Source organism: Thalassophryne amazonica, chromosome 20, assembly GCF_902500255.1.
Source record: "Thalassophryne amazonica chromosome 20, fThaAma1.1, whole genome shotgun sequence".
NCBI lineage: Eukaryota > Metazoa > Chordata > Actinopteri > Batrachoidiformes > Batrachoididae > Thalassophryne > Thalassophryne amazonica.
This window is the reverse complement of record NC_047122.1, coordinates 32,016,067-32,037,651: the sequence shown is the minus strand read 5'-3', so window position 1 is coordinate 32,037,651 and position 21,585 is coordinate 32,016,067. Positions and strand designations below refer to the sequence as shown.

At 39.4% G+C, this 21,585-nt stretch overlaps 1 protein-coding gene across 1 annotated transcript in view; it reads right to left on the bottom strand.

Moving 5' to 3' along the window:
- Positions 1-21,585, bottom strand: part of sdc2 (syndecan 2) — a 131,711-nt gene that overhangs the window by 109,109 nt on the left and 1,017 nt on the right. The gene's annotated exons all lie outside the window — the stretch shown is intronic.

Genomic DNA, 21,585 nt, shown 5'->3' with positions numbered 1-21,585 from the left:
ATAATAGTTGCCACTTTGTTCTTGTTTAGTTCTGCAGGACCCTGAACTCTCTGCTGAACGTGATCTCACCCATGTCACACACATGTGCATTGATCCTTCAATTATACAAGCAGCACTGAGACCTGCTGCAATATAATGAGAACGTCCCAACCAGATGATAGATATTTGGGCCTGATCCATCTCAGATTGGGGACACGTGTAGATCTGTAGGCCACATACCTTGTTCAACCTGCAAAAGCCCATTAATTTTTTTTTTTTTTACATATGCAGATTTTTCTTTTTTTACTTAACAATTATACAATATCCATCCATCCATTTTCTATACCCGCTTACTCCAATTAAGGGTCATGGCGGGGGGGGTTATCTGGAGCCTATCCTAGCAGTCATAGCGCGTGAAGCAGGTAACACCCTGGACAATAGAGATGCACCGATCCACATTTTTTCACTTCTGATCCAATCCCGATACATGAATTTGGATATCTGCCGATACCAATATTATTCGAATACCAAAGCGCTGTTTGCTTAATATTATTATCATTATTGTTGATTTTATATGAGGATATTTTGTATCCCCAGTTATACAGCTTCATGATGAAGTGGTATACAGGAGGATTTTCTTAAACGAAGTGGCTACGGGTATGTACATCCGTATCTTCTGCGGGACTGCTAAAGGTACGGACCGAGGTTCACTGAAGATACGGACAATGTACAGATGAGTTTTGAAGCCTTGCCGGACCTTTAGCCACATATGGTACAGGTATGGACATATTTGCGCATTCTGATTGGTCGGTAAGACACCCTCCGTATCTTTAGAACAATCTCTGTAGATACGGGTCCGTACCCATAGCCACGGCCTTTCTTAAAAAGAAGACCTGAAAGTTCAGCTACAATTTTCCAGAAGGTACCTCTAAGTTGCAAATCTAGATTTGATGTTTTGGTGAAAAAATTAAATACATTTATTTATTGTTGGGTCAGTGGCTGAAGTTTCATCTCTTGAACACTAGATGGCCCACCTGTTCTGAAGGTGAACATGAAGCGTTTACACGAAGCTGTCAGAGAGCATTTCCCCATTTACAAAACTCAACACAAAACCACCAAAAAACTTAATAAACGTACTTAATTTACTCATATCTGAAGTCAATCTGGGCAAATCGTCTCAACCTGGCTGATTTTGTCATTTTGCTCTGGTTCAAAAAACTCCTTGCGTTATTTAATGTGGTGCTTTCTCAAATGTTAGCTTTGGTTCACCTTTCGGTTCAACAGCGATTATTTCACATTGCTGTCTTGGGTTTACAGTGCTCAGGGGACATGTCAGAGACAGAACGTCTCAGTGCTTGCCTGTTAGCTGGCTGCTGACCGCGGAAAGGACCTCCCGAACGGCAGTATCTCATATACAGCACTCAGTGAGAAACACACCTCCATTCAGAAGCCCCTCCCCTCCTCTGCAGCAAACATTCACAGACATTTCACAGAGTTTTCATATACAGTGGTCCCTCACTATAACGCGGTTCACCTTTCGCGGCCTCGCAGTTTTGCGGATTTTTTTTTGTGCAGTTTTGCATGCTTTTTTTTTACATTGTGTTCTGCGTCCTTATCAGGCGGGCCGGTCGCGGCACCGGTCGCCAACACTGCGATTGCTGTCACTGCCTCCGATGCACTTTCTGCGGGCTCGGTAAACGTAGCAGCGGGCCACTCACACCACCTTCCTGTCTGCTGTGCGGAGCTGCGCCAAATCTGGCAACAGGTCCAGAGACTACACTCGCTGTTTTGATGTGGATGTTGACCGCAACCGCAGAGCTCCGTGGCCACCGAGAGAAGACCTGGATTCTTTGCGGGTCCCGCATCCGTACCCCCAGAGGCAGTGAGCGAAGGGAGAGTTCTGCGTGTGTCTGCTAATCTTCTTGCCCAGAACAAAAAAGAGAGTGTTTACACAGGAGAGAAAAGTAAGAAAATGTTAATGCCTGTTTGAGAAAAGTGTATAAAGTGTGTAGTGAGGGATTTTACAGCCTTAAAACATCTATAATAATTGCAAAAAACAGCGCTGACTACGTCGCGGATTTCACTTATTGCAGGTTATTTTTTATCAGAAAATTCCGAACCGTGAATTATGTTGTATCCTAACCCTATACCGATACTGGATCAGATCGTCCCCATCCCTACTGGACAAGACGCCAATCTAATCACACAGTGCTTCATGAAAAATTGACAAAAATGCTGACAAACATCTTCCACAACCTCTCCAGTGTAGCTCATAGGTCCAAAGGATCTTTCCCAGTAAGTGAAGGCTATGGACAGATGTTCTGCACATAAAGCTGAGCGGTCTTTTAGAATTCGCCAAAGAAACCAGCTGTGACATAATAAACACCAGACAAACCCACATGGGTATGTGTGTAATTCCCCTCTGCAAACTCAGACACTATTCACACCTCACACAGCTCCCGCACACCAAAAGGAAGATGCACTTTCTTCTCCTCATCTTCTTCCTCCAGTAAGTGACTTACCTACCCAAGCTGAAAGAAGGCAAAGGGTTTAAAAAAAAAAACAAGTGAGCAGAAAATGGATGTCCTTGCAGAGGGCTTTCCTCATTTTTCTTTGTCACAACCACAATCCCATCCACCACAACCCTGCCAAGAAAGTTTCCATTTGCTCAGCTAATTAAATGGAAGGGAAAGTGCAGGGGGGGCGGGAATAAAGGGGACGTGAGCACAAGCAGGAAGAGCTCAAAGTTCTAACTTTATTGCGTCTTCACATTTTAAACCAGATGTGCAAAGCGGAGTGGGTAATACTGCCTCTGAGAGACTGATATAGATGGTGGCAGTGACCTAATTCACTTTCCCCGCGTGCTTGTGACTTTATGTCTAACCCTCTGAACCACGAGCAGGTTCTGGGTGTTTGTTTTTTGTTTTTCTCCTGTCACATTTTTACTCACTGTGGGCTCATTTTCACTGCACCTGCAAGTTCTGCACCTCTATGGAAACAGAAAGAAAACATGACCAGCAGAAAGTAGAACTTAAAAAAAAAAATCGAGGGATGCAAATAAATGCAAACAAATATGTATGCGGCACTGAATGTCTGTGAGGGTGCGCCAGTTTGCACAAGTCTCACAGCCTCCGCCAACGGCTCAACAACATGTACGTCCTGCAGATGTGAGCAAACTCAACGCCAGCACTTACAAAGTAAACAAAGACAAAAGCCTTGGTGCGGGTGTGTGTGTGTGTGGGGGGGGGGGGGGGTCATTTCTGTAAAAATAGAAACTAGAAGTCTGACACCAAAGCTGAACAATCAGGGAATAACCCTGTTGGGTCTGATGTGTGTACATTCATGCTGGGTTATACGGTCAAACATACAGTTTTACCGGTGATGAGTTAGCGGAGCCGGTAAAACTGTATGTTCGACCGTATAACTGCATGAACGTACTCCCATCATCAGACACAAGGGGGTTATTGCCATTGTAATCCAATTCCATCATTTGCATGGTTTATTCAGTAATTTGGTCGGCGAGGCTAACCGTGAAGCACAGAGCGTATCTCTAACAGCGGAGTAATCTAGCAAATGTGAAAATCCATCAAACATGAAACAGTAATTCTGTATCAGAATCCACATCAATACCTTCGTACGGTAGCTTAAATTCACCCATTTCGACGGTGGCAGCGGCACGCAACTTTCTCTCACTCTGAGCTAACGGCGCTAACATATCACACATTTAACCAATCAGATTTGCGGGAAAAAAATAATTAGATCAGAATTTACTTTGAACATTAACACAATACCACCAGCAAAAAAGTTATGTGGTCATTGGCACTTGTTTGTTTGTTTGTCAGGGAGGTAACTCAGAAATGCAAGAACAGGTTGAAATAAAATTTGGTAATGAGACAGGTCTTAATTACATTTTGAGGCAACTGCAGATCCAAGATCATAATAACTGATGCTTTTATATCTCCCATGGAATTCCATATTATTGGTACTTTGACAACAATCATGCCAACAAGTGTCACAACTGACTGGAAGGTTTTGAGGAAATGAAGCGTAGCATCAATTCTACCGTAAGACTCACTAACCTGTGTGTGTCACAATCACAGCTAACTGTCTGTAGAGTCCCGCCACACACATAATCCTATACAGATGCTACCATTAATCATCACCACAAACCATCAAGACGTAGACACGTCCTTTATAAAAGATTTGATGTCTCACTTACATCTTGCTGTTTTTCAGTTCTTCACTCAATGCTCCCTCCACCGCCCCAGCCACCAGCTGGTCCCTGTTAAATATGGATGATGGGCTCCGCCCCCTGCCTCTTCTATCGGCAGGATTAGAGATCCTCTTGTCTCATCCCACTGCCATGATGGGGACTGAGGCCAAACCAAATTTACAACTTTGTACTCAGTTCTGTAATAAATTATTTTCCCTTTAACCCTCTGGGGCCGACGCAGACGACGGCTAAGACCAAGCTTTACTAAATTATAAATAACTTTTTAATGATATGTGATAGAAACTTACTTTTTTTTGCTGAAAAGTTAACTTGAGCCAGCCATTGGCCATCTTTTGTACTTCTCATAGAAGCTGTCTGATGACGTGTGCAATGTGAGTGTCCAATCGGAATTGGTTCACCGTCACATGGTTTTCCAAAATCCAATCGTAGGGCAGATTTACCTCACGTGAAAAGCCAAAGATTGTATTCAGGAGTGATATGTTACTAGTTGGCCCGTTTGAATAGCCCCCTGGCTGCTCCAATGAGTACATACTATTAGTACATACTCAGTGTGCCCTGCGCCATTACGCACAGCGATCAGTGAAAGCAGGAGCAGACGGAGAGCCTCCGATGACAACCTCAGGTGCTCAAACAGAGTGTGGAACTATCAGGATTGCTCCACTAGTTTGCATGTGAATGTTACTGGATAACTCTGTTGCTTTCTCTGTGTAAAGCACTGTTTACCATATCAATGGACAACAAAATGCATAGACCATTTTGTATATATTGTTCAAAATGCGCATTTGTGTTTAATGTTTCAACCTTTTTGTTGTACAGTCTTTCACACAAGACCTCAAATTACCTTTTATAAAGTGTATAAACAGTTGTTTATTATAGTTTGCTGTGTGTTTTGAATAAATGTGTGTGGAAAATTATTTTTCACTTTATTTTTTCCTTGCCTATTTTTGTTTGTAAACCTTTTTTACACTTATAAAACACAACAAAACAATATATATTCTGAAAGCACAGGTTGTCCTGAAAAAAAGAGACATAAAACTTGATTGTGGGATGGAGGGAGAGCTGTTAACAGCAATAATAAAACATTCATACCAGACGAGTGAACTGTCAAAAAACTGCCCTCGGACCCCAGAGGGTTAACCCGTTGAGTATTCTGGTAGAACTGACAGAAACATTGATTATTCTAACTACTAAATCTCCTGTGGTTTTACTTAACTAAAATCTTACGATATTTAGACAACTGAAAAAATTCAGACAACTAAATTATGACTAAACCTATTTTAGTCAAAACTACAACTAAATATGATGGAAACATGAATCATAATCGAGATATAAGTTTGAAATAACCCTGATATTGGCTTGGAGGCATCTCGGCCAGGATTGGGGGGTCCACTGTCAAGGTAGCAACAAAAAACATCACGAAGGAGGCAAGAGCACACATGAGCTACATGCATGCATTTGTATTTGTCTACTTGTTTTTCTGCATGTGAGCCCGGTGACCAAACAGGAGTATGTGCATGGACAAAGATGATCCAGGAAGGGGGAGGTGCCACGGTGCTGTCAGTGGTCCAGCAGCCCCTGCCTCCTGCCTTCTGTAGAGTCCATTAGTGGTTGCATAATGCTTGGCAGAGAGCGAGCGAATGAATGCACCCCCTGAAGGGTCGGACACTGGTAGGGAGGTAGGTTGTTCTGCACAGTAACAAACTCAGTGTTCCCACGTGTGTCTGTGCTGGATTTATAAAAAAAAAGAAAACAAGGCAACAAGAAGCAGTGGCTTTTTCCAGTCAAGACAAATCACAAGCACCTGCATGCAGGAGACCTAGTTGTTCTTAGTTTGAGGAATTCTAGGTTGATGCAAAAAAAAGAGCATCATCAAATACAGAACAGGGTAGGCCAGGGGTTCTCAAAGTGTGGGAGCATGAGCCCCCCTCAGAGAACAAATGAATAGCTGCCCCCCCTCCCCCCCAACACACAATTTCAACATATTTGTGTGTTTCTTTTTATTCTTTTACATATCCTAGCACATTTTAAAAGTATTTGTGCATTTTTAAGGAACTGTCTGTGCATTTACACATTTTACAGCCTTTTCAAACATTTGAAACATGTTTTTAAAGAACTTTCTATTCTTTCACACATTTTACAGCCTTTTCAAACATTTGAAACATGTTTTTAAAGAACTTTCTATTCTTTCACACATTTTACAGCCTTTTCAAACATTTGAAACATGTTTTTAAAGAACTTTCTATTCTTTCACACATTTTACAGCCTTTTCAAACATTTGAAACATGTTTTTAAAGAACTTTCTATTCTTTCACACATTTTACACCCTTTTCAAACATTTTAAATATGTTTTTAAAGAACTTTCTATTCTTCTATTTTTACATTTTGTCATATTTTAAACATTGTTTTAAAAAAAAACATTTAAACATCTCTGTGTTTTTAAATGTTTTTGGCATAGCTAACACATTTTAACATAAAAAATAAGGGATGGGTATTGACAAGATTTTATGTATCGATGCCATTATCAGTTCTGCTTATCGATCAGATTCCTTATCAGTTCCCTTATCAATACCTGCTGTGAATTTTCTGTGTACTAAAAGTAGGCTTTACAGTTTACATTTATTGAGTCTTAAAGTAAATAAATATGAAATTGATCTCTGGACATAAATAAAAATAAACAATCGGTATTTTTTCTCAAAAGCATTTCATTTCAGACATTAATGGCATGAATCTAACTCCATACCTCTGAGTTGAGCTCAGCCAGCTGCATGTCAACATCAATGTAATTCATAAAGAATGCAGGATGTCTCATTTTGGGAGGAAAAAAAATCATTTTAGTCTGTTGTAATTTGTTGTCTGTGTTACAACGTTTTGGAAAGAGGTGATTTAAAATGGTGATACACTTTGAAGCTATTAATTCCGGCCGGACTCTAACTTGACTCAGCAGAGAGCGGCGCAGCGTTTGGAGCTCTGCAAAACACCCTCAAAAACATTGAATAATTTCTTAACGAGTTTCGAAAAGAACCGGTTCTCGATACCCATTCCTTGCCCCCCCCCCCCCCCCCCGAAGAACTCGGGTGCACCTCAGTTTTAAAACCACTGGTGTTGGCTGTAGCAAACTCTGCTTCTTTTATGAGGTACATTTCATCTTTCACCGTTACATTTTTCAAAATTCTAACGTTTTGTTGATCATATTAGCTGCTTTAGGTTTTTCAACATAGGCCAACAGAGCTTCAGTATTGAATTAGAAGGCTAATAGCATAATCACAGGGTTAAACGACTACACAATGTAACAAGGGTACTTCAAAAATTGTCAGCCTCATCCCTTTTTGCATTATTTTTCAGTGTAATTGCCGAGCACTGTTGATGCCTCGCTATCCTTTTGAGAAAGAAGGTCACATCTTGAGCCTTAGATATTTTTGTTTCTAATGGAGGCCAAAGATGTTTTGAAGATGGTTACTTCTGAGAGGTGGGCATGAACTGGCTGTCTTCATGGGGATTTGCCTTCCACGACCCAAGGTGATTCTATGGTGTGGTGGTTGCAATGACACGTGACTCTTGCCTTCTTCCAACAGCAGGATTTGAGATCAATGTACCCCTTCACAGTCATGACTGGGACCTCACCCAAATACTGTTCTAACATTCTGTGCAATATCACTAAGGATTAAATCTTCAACTGTTTTGAGTCTCCAGAGTCTTAATGGTCAAACTGGTTTACTCTGAGTTCAAAACTACAGCCCTACAGTCTAACACTGTCACAGTTTAGCCTAAGATGGTGTTAATTCTAATTTGGCATTGAAGTAATTATTATTTTTGTCCAGAGTGAAAAAAAACTGAGACAAAAAAATCCAAAAATAGGGCCTAGAGATAGATTGTACTTTTTCAAAGTGACGCAGACTGTAACAAAAGTGTTTTTAAGCACTAAAGGATGAAGCATTTATCAGTGGAGATTGTGGAGGACAGTTTCAGTGCATCAATTCAATTCATGCGCTGAAAGCTTTAATGAAGGTCTGCATTCGGTTCAGTAACATTGGAGGAGGTGTCAGGAAAGTTTTTATTTTATTTGAAGAATAAGAGCAGTGAAAAATAAAATGCTTTTAGGAGTCAAACAGGGTTTTGTATCGAAATCGACATAATAGTCCATTTTGAGCAAGAATGAAGTGTGTGGCTGAGTTTTGAGGTGCCGCTTTAAGTTGATGAGAAGGTCAGCGTGTGTGTGCGTGTCTGTGTGTGTCCATATGCTTTTAATTTCATGACCACAAAATCAACAGACACACAACTATCATTCAATACAGCAGAGGGACTTCGATAAGGCAACACAATGGCACAGCCTGAACCTTTCCGCCCCCTTTTTTAAAAAGCCATCAAAAGGTTTGGTGCAGAAGTCTTATTTTCTTGCACTGGCCTCTTCAACCTTGAAATAACATGAAGGATTTTCTCTGCCTTAAAGCATCTTTGGTAGTGCCTGTTTGTGGGTTACTAAATATCGAGATCCAACCGTACATATTGAGGGTTACTAAATATCGAGATCCAACCTTAGCTATCCCTCTGAGAAGACCAGACAGCTTTCATTGTTGCATCGTCCTCATAATGTCATTTAGAAACTACATATCAAAATACTCCCTCCCAGCACCCATCCACTGCAACCTGCCACACTAGTTGCTTGCATGTATTATACTTAGGGAATAACCCTGTTGTGTCTGATGATTTGCGGACGTCAATGCTGGATTTTACTGTGGCAAATTGAGTTTTATCCAGTAAATGGTGGTGTTCTATGATTTTGACCCAAAATGCATAGAACCCTCCCATCTACTGGATGGGAGTGTAAATAGCATCCAACTGTCATATGGTTGCCATTCGGTGTGCTGTATCACACGTAGACAGAATGTTCCATTTTGCAAATGCCTTTTTAACAAATGAAAACAAAATTACATATTTACAAAAAACATTTATTTGTAAAAACCAACACACACATTACAGTAACTTGTGTGTGTGTGTGTTTTTTTTTTGTTGTTTTTTTACAACCAACCAACCAGTGATGAGGAGGCTCAATTTCCCATAATGCCTTTTGGCATCTGTGAGCTTTAATGCTCAAACTTTCAGAATTAGTGCATTACATTAAAACTAAAAGATATTTAATATAATATAATATAATATAATATAATCGGTGACTAGTTGATTATCAAAATAATCATTTGTTGCAGCCTGACTGAGGTTTTATTGAAATCCATGAAGCGGTTTACGAGAAGTTGCTCTTGTGCCAGTAACATGATGCATAAAGGTAACAACAGCCCAATTTTCGCTCCTTGAAGACATCAGACCAAAGTTATTGTCTTTACTTTGGGTTTTAGGAGGAGGTGCACGTGTGGAGGCACTCTGGAAATATTCTCTCTAACCTTTAACAAAACAGACAGTAAGGGTAAGTCAGGGCCATCCATGTCTTCTCTGCTTTCTCATTTTCCTTTCTTTCACAGTCTCCCTTTTCTGTCTTGCTCCCATTTTCCTCAATGGTCCTCAGAGGACAATTTCAAACACACCAGCGCTGGTCTGAAGTGAATCCTTTGAGTGCAACATCATGCTGTGTGACAGCACTCACAACTGAACGATACATCTAAAAAAGAAAACAACAGCGAACAACACCCAAACTGGCCAACAAGATGTGGCACAAAATTACAGAGCGTGACATCTGCTGAGTGCACCGAAACATCATCCAGCTCACACCAAACTGCTCCAAACTTGATGAAATGGAAAATTTGGGGGAGAAAACTGGATATCAAAGTTGAAATTTTGTTATGTTCTGGAGACCACTTGTAGAAGTACTACTAAGCAAGAATGGAACTGGATAAATAATATTTAGAGAAGAGCTGAACCATTTTGCATGATCACACAGGGCCAAAAACTAATTAAATTAAAAAAAAATTCTGTTCCCTTTCTCAGTGATGAAATAATTGGTTTTCTAAAGCCAGGAGCACTGAATTGGTGTCTTATCTCTAAATGTACAAAAAGCCTTTGAGTGTGTACAAGCTCCTGCGATGTGACGGGGTAATTAAAAGGCAGCCAGATGAGCCTGAAGCGAGTTATCAACCGCATGCCACTTGTCAACAACAGTGTCGGTACTGAGAATCAATGTCACATGTCAGGTTCCATTGGGCCTTTAGGGGACGCAGATAGAGTGAAGGCACGTATTGATCCAGTGAATGTGTGGGCATGCACATATGTTTGTGTAAAGCCGAGATGATGACAAGCATCTCATATTATTGCAATTACCTATGCCATAGTTTTCCAAAACACACACATTATGAAATACAACTATATTAGCCTAAAGCTCACTATGTCATTCTTTTAAATCAAAGTTACAGTGTGTAAGATTTTCTGCCATCTAGTGGTAAATTTTTCCACAAACTGTGAGAGACCTCCAGGTGGACACCATTCAGAAAATTCAGATGGCTTTCAGGGATGATTTTATGGGGATCACACAGATTAAGGAGTGATCCAGCCGGTATAAAGACCACCCACAGCGGCTGAGAGCGCGGCGCACTCCGAGCGCTGATCAACAGGCGGAAACCCCGCTGAAACAACCAGATCATTTCCAAAGTGAAGGCTTTGTTGATCCGGGACGTCGTCTGACTACCACAGAAATGGCAGAAGACGTGGACATCAGCACTTTTTCGGCACATTCCACTGTTACAGGAGTTTTTGTCATAGAAAGAGAAGCGGAGGGATGCACCACGGAGCTGCTCATGGTGCAGGACAAAAGCACCTCTGTGTTGGTCTCACAGGACGGCTTTCAGATGGCTTTCAGACGGCTTTCGGTGGCTTTTCAGTCGTGTGACTATCTGAGAAATTGTGCATGAGCTGGACATGCCAGAACATGTCCTGTGAGGCTTCATCACGGCGTTGCTTTGCGCCATGCGGCTCTGTCCCGACACGCGAATTTCTCCGCTCCTCTTTCCATGACAAAAACTCCTGTAACAGTGGAATGTGCCGAAAAAGTGCTGATGTCCACGTCTTCTGCCATTTCTGTGGAAGTCAGACGACGTCCCGGATCAACAAAGCCTTCACGTTGAAAATGATCTGGTTGTTTCACCCTGTCGATCCGCGCTCAGAGTGCGCCGTGCTCTCACCCGCTGTGGGCGGTCTTTAAACTGGCTGGAGCATTCCTTAATCTGTGTAATCCCCATAAAATCGTCCCTGAAAGCCATTTGAATTTTCCGAATGGTGTCCACCTGGAGGTCTCTCACAGTTTCTGGAAAAAATTGATGCAGCAAAGCTCCAAATCGTTCAGACATTTATTCGCAATAAAAATCCGACGAGAGGGGTGGACCACTGCTCACTCAAAGTCTGCTCACAGGCGAATGACGCTACCAACAGGCGTGAAAAAACTCACGCATGCACACGAAGGTTCAAGCTTGGCTGATGCAATCACACGTGATTCAAATCCATATGGTTTTTGCAAAAAATAAAAAGGTCGGATACTTTTCTAACAGACCTCGTACATACAGAAATAAATGTTTCCTGTGAACACCTAGTGACTCTTACACCTCCATTTCATCCCTGTCTTATTAAAGTTTAATGACAGTTTGTTTTGGTCAAACCATATTTTCAATGTGTTAATTTCTTCAGTGATTTCCTCCAGAACTTTCTGCCAAACTAGAAAGCTGCTGCATCCTAGTAAGAGCAGAATATTACTGGAATGAATTTGAATAAGGAAAGTTGTTTTGTTTTTTTCTCACTAAATGGATGCTGCACTCACTCCAGTTTATCGTCTGGAAAAGTCCCAGATTACATTTCAGAGCATCTAGAATTCAAACATTTTTCGTGCACGTGGTGTTGGGGGGTAATTTGGGGTTTCAGCTTTTTTTTGTTTTTCACCACTTTCATCCAAGATATATGTGCAATCGTGAGTCATTTTTGTGCAGATTAAAGTTACTAACTGGGACTCCTGTCTTGTTGCGAGAAAGAAACGAGAATCGTCCTCTGTTCTGTTCACACAGTTCCAAACGTTGCGCGGCTCTCTGCCAAGTCAAGTTAGAATGATAGAATCCAGTCGGAATTAATAACTTCAAAGCGAAACCCCGTTTTGTTTATTTTTATTTATGTCCAGAGATCAAGGATACAGTGACCAATTTCATATTTATTTACTTTAAGACTCAATGAAATACATAGAAAACCTGTAAAGCCTACTTTTAGTGCAAAATTCACAGGAGGTATCGATAAGGGAATCGATAAGGAATCAGATCGATAAGCAGAATCGATAATGGCATCAATATCGATAAAATCTTATCAATACCCATCCTTAATCATGAATACTAGGTCTTGTTGGATTTGTGAGAATCTACTGAATCTACTGGTACCTTGTTTCCATGTAACAATAAGAAATATACTCAAAACCTGGATTAATATTTTTAGTCACATAGCACTATTATTCTGAACACAACTGTATAATCCTACATCAGAAAATGAGGCTTCTCAATAAAGCCCAACCGATCTATCAGTTGGCTGATATTATCGTTCGATATGAGCCTTTCATGAACATATCAGTATCTGTCTTATGTTGCCAGTATGAAAGCTTTTATATTACCAAATAAACAATGCAGAAAACACTTGGACTGTTAGAAAGTGTTTTTATTATATACTTTTATCCAGCAGACAGCATGTCAATGTCATTGTTTGCATGGCTGGGACCCTACTACCCCTTGGTCACATTAGCAACAAAAGACAGAGGCAAACTGACCAGCTGCCATTAGGGCTGTATTAGATATGACCTAAAATTCATATCACGGTATACAACCCTAATTCCAATGAAGTTGGGACGTTGTGCAAAAATGTAAATAAAAACAGAATACAATAATTTGCAAATCCTCTTCAACCTATATTCAATTGAATACACCACAAAACAAGATATTTAATGTTCAAACTGATAAACTTTATTGCTTTTGTGCAAATATTTGCTCATTTTGAAATGGATGCCTGCAACATGTTTCAAAAAAGCTGTGACAGTGGTATGTTTACCACTATGTTAAATCACCTTTCCTTCTAACAACACTCAATAAGCGTTTGGGAACTGAGGACAGCAATTGTTGAAGCTTTGTAGGTGGAATTCTTTCCCATTCTTGCTTGAGATACGACTTCAGTTGTTCAACAGTCCAGGGTCTCCGTTGTTGTATTTTGCGCTTCATAATGCGCCACATTTTCAATGGGCGACAGGTCTGGACTGCAGGTAGGCCAGTCTAGTACCAGCAATGTTTTACTACGATTGCCACGCTGTTGTAACACGTTGCAGAATGTGGCTTAGCATTGTCTTGCTGAAATAAGCAGGGACGTCCCTGAAATTGAATGGCAGCATGTGTTGCTCCAAAACCTGAATGTACCTTTTAGCATTGATGATGCCATCACAGATGTGTAAGTTGCCCATGCCATGGGCACTAACACACCCCCATACCATCACAGATGCTGGCTTTTGAACTTTGCGCTGGTAACAATCTGGATGGTCTTTTTCCTCTTTTGTCCAAAGGACACAACGTCCATGATTTGCAAAAACAATAAAGTCTGTCAGTTTGAACATTAAATATCTTGTCTTTGTGGTCTATTTAATTGAATATAGGTTGAAGATGATTTGCAAATCATTGTATTCTGTTTTTATTTACATTTTACACAACATCCTTATTTCATTGGAATTGAGATTGTAATGTAATTTTGAAAACATTTATTGTGCAGATCTCAGATCTAAGATGCAAGCCTAGATTTGATGTTTTGGTGAAAGAATTAAATTTATTTACTGTTGGGTCAAAGGCTGAAGTTTCATCTCTTGAACACTAGATGGCACTCCCGTGCTGAATACATGGAGCGCTTTCAGGACAGTCACTGGAAACCACCAAAAAAAAAAATAATAAGCATACTTAATTTACTCATATTTGAAGTCCGTCTGGGTAAATCGTCTCATCCCTGCTGATTTTGTCTTTTTGCTCCGGTTAAAAATATCCTTGCGTTATTAAATGTGGCGCTTTCTCAAATGTTTGATTCAGGACATGACGGAGCCTCCGCCTTCCCCCAGTGCATCCGCTGAAATTAATAAACAAAGGCAAATATCAGCGACAGAACAGGCGTATCACAAACTTACATGAACAGCAGTCACCTCTGCTCACAACATCCCTCTACGCTGCAGCAAACTGGTTATCACACCCACACACAGCCGCTTCACAGAGAAGTTTTCCTGGATCAAAAAACCCCGCAGGTGTTATCGCAATTCGTTGTTGGAGTCCAAATGTCTACCGTTGGCCAAAATTATCTCATGTACCAATTAAACCGGCTATAACATGCAGGCCTAGCTGCCATTTGTTTTCAATTAGAGCAGGGGTTTGAAAGTGACAAGAGATGAGTGGTTGTGATGCTGCCAGCTAGGAGAAGTGAATTTTGTGCAAATGCTGAGCGATGCAGAATGTATAGCAGGTGGCTGAGGGGATACAAAACTGGCCTATAATACATCCACATCAGTTGAGGTCCCGTTCTCAAACTTGCTGGCATCAAATGGCGACCAGTAAACATTGTATTGTGGAGTAACCACCGATTCCTCTTCTTTTTTCTTTAGTCTGCCAAATGTAAAAGTATGTCCATTTTGGGCTACTGTATGAACATGGTGGTGCAACATGGTGGTCTCCATGAGGGGACCTGCTCCCATGTAAATTTGAAGAGCTCAGACTAAGGTTATGAAAACACATTGATTCAATAGTGCAGGCACATTATACCAAACATAGTGAGACCGAAGACTTAAATGACATGGTGTAGAAGCTGAAGGTTTTTAGCCATGCTAATGCTCCCCATAACCATTTTACTGGAAAAAGGTCCTAAATGACATGGTGAGATGGTGAGGAGCTTCCAGGCATGTGAGAGGCAAATAAAGAAAAATGCTTAAAATGGCAGGGGTCAAGAGAGCCCTAGTTGGGGAGTCTGAGGGGCAAAACCATGCTAACCATGCTAATGCTCCTCAGAACCATTTTACTGGAAAAAGTCTGAAGGACTTAGCAATAATATTTTCATGTATCCCTTTAATAAACCCACATGTATGTACCATTAAAGCCTACAACAGTTTATCATTAACAAATCGTGTCAGTCTATTTAAAATACCTTCATCTCAAGACCTTCATACACCCAAACAATTTTGAAATATAGTGTAACACCAGTGGTGGGCACTGTTCAGCTAATCCGATAACAATAATTATCAAAGCTAATGTTTTTTGTTAGCAGATTAGCTTTTCAGATAAGTTTTAAAACCATCATCGGACCAATTATTTTCTGATAAATTTAGTTCCGATAACTTTCAGTCCGCTAACATTTTTTTTGCTGGTAACGTGAGCAAAGTTTAACAGTCATAAACATTTGTAAACCCTAAAATCAAACATTTTAATCCCTGTCATGTGTAGATCAGTGGTTTATGACATGGAAATATAGACTGGAATGGACCTGTGCGCCTCAAGCTATCAGTGTTGCTCAGGACAGGAAGGCGCCACTACTAAGGGTGGAGATGTGCTGATCATCAATAATAAACTGACAGCTATTTTTGCACTAGAGCCGCTATTTCTTAATGGATTTTAATAAATGTAGGCTTGTTTTAAAGCCATTTGAAAGCTCTTTCCAATGGACCTATGCATCTGTGGGTGAAAAAAAAAACTTTTCTGTAAAATGCAGAAATTTGGGGAAATTATGACAAACTCTGCTGCTTCTCTCTCTCGATTGTCGCTATTTGTTAACAGATTTTAATAAATGTAGGCTTGTTTTAAAGCCGTTTGAAAGCTCTTTCCAATGAACCTATGCATGTGTGGGTGAAAAAAAAAACTTTTCTGTAAAATGCAGAAATTTGGGGAAATTATGACAAACTGTGCTGCTTTTCTCTCTCGATTGTCGCTATTTGTTAACAGATTTTAATAAAAGTAGACTTGTTTTAAAGCCCTTTAATTGCTCTTTCTAATGAAACCATACATGTCTGGGTAGAAAAAAATGTTTTATGTAAAGTGTGGAAATTTGGGGGAAAATATTCCATTCTGTTCATTTACTGTGATGTATTTTTTTTCCTGTCATCATAATTCTCAATGGATTTTTATAAATGAGGCCTGTAAGTTGTATTCAAGCTGATTAAAAGCTCTAATGAACCCATACATGCCTGGATAAAAAATCCTTATGTATTAAAATATAAATCTGAAGTATGCCTTGCCATTGTGATCATTTACCTTGCTGCTTTTTCCACTGTAATATTATTGCTAGTCTTTTAATGATAACAACATATATATATATATATGATTTTTACTAACATTTTATTACAAGTAGATATAAAGCCATTCAGAATTTATGACTTTTGACCCTCAGTCAGGGTAAAAAGTACCTCCTCCATCCCCTCCAACCACACTGTTCAAATTTAAATGCCGCCTGCAAGTGTGTGTGTGTGTGTGTATATATATATATATATATATATATATATAGACATATTTAAACATTTTTGTTTCCATATTTGTATGCATGTGAACACAGCTTAATGAAAAGAACTTATGGCGTTGAGTTATAGTCTCAGTATATTGATATTAAACTGCGACATAATGACTTTAAAATAGATATTTGTTTTACATAATTACATTAAGGCTGTTGTATAGTTCATTTTAGTATTGGAGAATTTGTTTTTGTAGTTGGTGCAGTTGATGGTGAAGCATTGGTTGCCTTTTTTCTCCTCATTTCACTTCTGTTTAACTGGCTCAAGGCGCTCTCTCCACCCTTAGTAATGGCCGCCGTGCAGCACGCCGCTAGTCATGTGACGTCCATTCCAGTCTCTATTTCCATGGTTTATGGCAGTCTGTCTGTCGCTTGTTGATGACATCATCATTAAGCGCAAGACGTAATTGGCCAGTCGATGCAGCGAGCATTGTGGGTAGTGTAGTTCAGGTTCACTTTGGACGTTACACTGTTACCGTCCGCTCGACACAAACAAAACGGACTAATTTTAACATTATTTTATTTTATTTCTTTGTGGCACGAGATAATTTAATCGCCACGACTCGGTGGGAGAGAGGAGATCTCACGGGGCAGCTGCAAGGACTTCACCGTTTACACACCATTTTGGATAATCAGCACACTTTATGTGGATCATTTTCTGCAGAATTTAATGAATCCCACTGAAACTGTATTTTACTCTGCCAATCAATACATTAATGGACGTATTTTGGTCTGGATTTTAGCCGCAGGGTTGAAAGCTTGTGAAAAAGCAGCACCTTTTAGTTTGTAAATGACGGTATATCTAATACCGAGATAAACTGTGATAACTTCTAATACTGTGTTTTACTGCTTTTGAAAAGACGATGACAGTGTTTGGGGTTTTATTTTTTTTATTCACTCATTTTTCATGTGTTCTTTTTGTGTTTGTGATCCTTGAATTTACCCAGCAGCCCCTGCAGCGCTTAAAGTGAAACTGGTTTATCAGAAGCCGACAGTGTAATCTGATGTGGCCACGTAAATAAAAGTTAACAGTTATCTGTAATAATGATACATTTTTCAGCAGGTTATCAGTTTAACATCATAAAAGATAACTTTTCAGTTATCGGATTAATGGTTATCGAAGCTAACTTTTTGGTTAGCTGTGCCCACCGCTATTTATCACATTCAATCAACACAATATATTTACATAAACCAACGTCGATAATCGATCCAAAGCTTTGTGTTAGTTAAATTATACTAAAGAACAGATGATTCAATTTCAAATTAATTTAAGTTATATAGTGCCAAACCACAACATAGGTCACCCCATGAATGCTATATTGTGGTGGCGCTTATAAACATTCCTATATTCTCCACAGTGTGAAGCTTTACTACATTTCAAAGATGATGCATATGTATGTATTTATTTTATTATTTTCCCGAGACGATATATGGAGCAGCCAAAAATTGTTTAAAATACACCACAATTGATAACATTTATTACAAAGCTCAGACAGACCTGACTAAAGTCACATTTAAAAAATAAAAAAAATTCAAAGTGTGTACTGTCGGCCTGCGCTCATGCAAACCGGTGACTCATTAAAACAACAGCGTTTGAATCAGCTAATTGGACAAGCAGTGCAGACAGAGGAGGCGGAGCTATGCCAACAGACATGTCACAACCCACAGAGAAACAACAATGACGGGGGCTGCACATGAGGTGTCAAAATGTGTCGTTCCAACAAGGCCAACACTTGGCAGACTGACGCACTCAGTGTGGGACGAGTGGAGCACGACAGCAGCAATAACGGGATCCAACTGTGTGACTTCATGACCATTCAGAGCTCATCACAGCCATATTTTTTGTCTGCTAAATTCTTACAAAAACAACTTTGACAATGAATCACACAAATGATTGGTTATTAAAAATAGTTAGTCATCACTAATCTAACATTAATGCCAGGTTAAATATATTAGAATAATATACAGTGCATCCGGAAAGTATTCACAGTGCTTCACCTTTTCCACATTTTGTTATGTTAGCCTTATTCCAAAATGGGTGAAATTCTTTTTTTTTTTTCTCAAAATTCTACACACAGTACCCCATAATGACTGTGAAAAAGGTTTATATATTTGCAAAGTTATTAAAAATTTTAAAACTAAAAAATCGCATGTACATAAGTATTCACAGACTTTGCCATGAAGCTCAAAATTGAGCTCAGGTGTCTCCTGTCTCCACTGATCATCCTTGAGATGTTTCTACCGCTTAATTGGAGTCCACCTTGGGTACATCCAGTTGACTGAACATAATTTGGAAAGACACACACCTGTCTGCATATAAGGTCCCACAGTTGACAGTGCATGTCAGAGCACAAACCAAGCATGAAGTCAAAGGAATTGTCTGTAGACCTCTGAGACAGGATTGTCTCAAGGCACAAATCTGGGGAAGGTACAGAAACATTTCTGCTGCTTTAAAGGTCCCAATGAGCACAGTGCCCTCCATCATCCGTAACTGGGAGAAGTTCGGATCCACCAGGGCTCTTCTTAGGGCTGACCCGCTGTCTAAATTGAGCGATTGGGGGAGAAGGGCCTTAGCCAGGGAGACGAGAAACCAATGGTCACACTGTCAAAGCTACAGCATTCCTCTGTAGCAAGAGGAGAACCTTCCAGATGGACAACCATCTCTGCAGCAATCCAATCAGGTCTGTATGGGCCAAATAAAAATGGCTGTGCACCGACGCTCCTCATCCAACCTGATGGAGTTTAAGAGGTGCTGCAAAGAGGAATGGGCAAAACTGCCTAATGATAGGTGTGCCAAGCTTGTGACATCATACTCAAGAAGACTTGAAGCTGTAATTGCTGCCAAAGGTGCATCAACAAAGTATTGAGTAAAGGGTATGTGAATACCTACGTACATATGATTTATTAGTCTTTATTTTTAATAAATTTAAAAAAAAAAACATTGTCATTATGGGGTTCTGTGAGTACAATTTTGAGGGGAAAGGAAAAAAATATTCATTTTGGAATAAGGCTGTAATACAACAAAATACTTTGAATACTTTCCGGATGCACTGTATTCCTGTAAAATATGACCTACTAGTTACTTCTAGGTTCATGTTTTCAAGCTGAAAGTCAACATGACAAGAACATCATGAGTGATTCTTTTTAACTCCGCTGTAGAGGTGTACAGAGGTAAAAATACAAAAAAAAAAAAAAAAAAAATCAGTCGCTCAGAATCAACTGGCTCTGCTTGTACTTTTGCCAAAAATGGAAGCAGAACCAGAAGTCGACACTTTACCACTCCTGTATAATGTGGTTTTCAGAATTAAGAAGTTCTATCTGTGAAGATTAGAATCAGAATAATTATAAACTATGTTTACTTTTTGCTCTCCTTGTGTTCAACATCTGACGTCCCCAAATTTCTAATCTGTATTTCGTAAAAGATGAAAGTGGACAAGGAACCACCTGATTCTAGGCAATCAAATTGTCATTATCCAATTACTTTTGGACTTTAGAATATAAACAGCATCCAATTTATGTTACCTCATTATGACATGAGCAGTCAGTCATATCCAAGCTGCAATTTCCTACATTATCTGAAACATGAGCAGCAAATGTTTAAACTACAACTTGGTTCATTAGTGGACATACAACCAAATGACCAGTGTATGTTAGATCCTTAGGACGTATGATCTGATATACCCAAACTACAATTTAACACATTACCTTAAACATGAACAACCGACATCCAAACTACCACTGCCCTCATTGTTTAACATGTGAACAAATAAAAACCTATCTAAAATTGCTACATTATTTCACATAATAGCTTTTACATTGATGTCCATGCTTCAAGTTGAGACATTACCTAAAGCACAAGCAGCCAATAGTTAAACTACAACTTGACCAATCTCAATTTCACATATGAGAAGATAAACTGTATCCAAACTACTAGTTGTTGCATTATCTTACGCATTAGCAGCAAAGGTCCAAACTGGAACTTGATTCACTATTTGACATACGTAACATAAACAAATAACACCCAACCTTTATTACCTCATTAAGTTCTATGAGTAGATCCAAGCTAAGCTATTGCTTTTACGACATTTTTTAAACATGGCCTGTAAATTTTCAAACAACTTGCTTGATTATTGTACATATGAACAAATAAAAACCAGCTGACATAATCTCATGACTAGATGAATCCAAACTATCATATCAAAGCAAAGAACCCCTTTAAGCATTACCTCATTATTTAATTTAAGAGCTTATGCAGTAGTGTTCAACCTAGAAGGTACTGCATTATCTTAAACATTAACAGCAAAGATCCAAACTAGAACTTTCTTCATTACTTGCTACCATAAACTACACCCAAACTTTATTACCTCATTAAGACGTATGAGTAAATCCAAGCTAAGCTATTGCTTTTACTACATTATTTTAAACATGGCCTGCAAATTTTCAAATAACTTGCCTGATTATTGTACATATGAACAAATAAAAACCAGCCGACATAATCTCATGACTAGATGAATCCAAACTATATTATCAAAGCAAAGTACCCGTCTAAGCATTACCTCATTATTTAACTTAAGAGCTTATACAGTAGTGTTCAACCTAGAAGTTACTGCATTATCATACACATTAACAGCAAAGATGCAACCTGGAAATTTCTTCATTACTTGCTACCATAAACTACACCCAACCTTCATTACCTCATTAAGATGTATGACAAGATCCAAGCTAAGTTATTGCTTTTACTACATTATTTTAAACATGGCCTGCAAATTTTCAAACAACTTGCTTGATTATTGTACATATGAACAAATAAAAACCAGCCGACATAATCTCACGACTAGATGAATCCAAACTATCATATCAAAGCAAAGAACCCCTTTAAGCATTACCTCATTATTTAA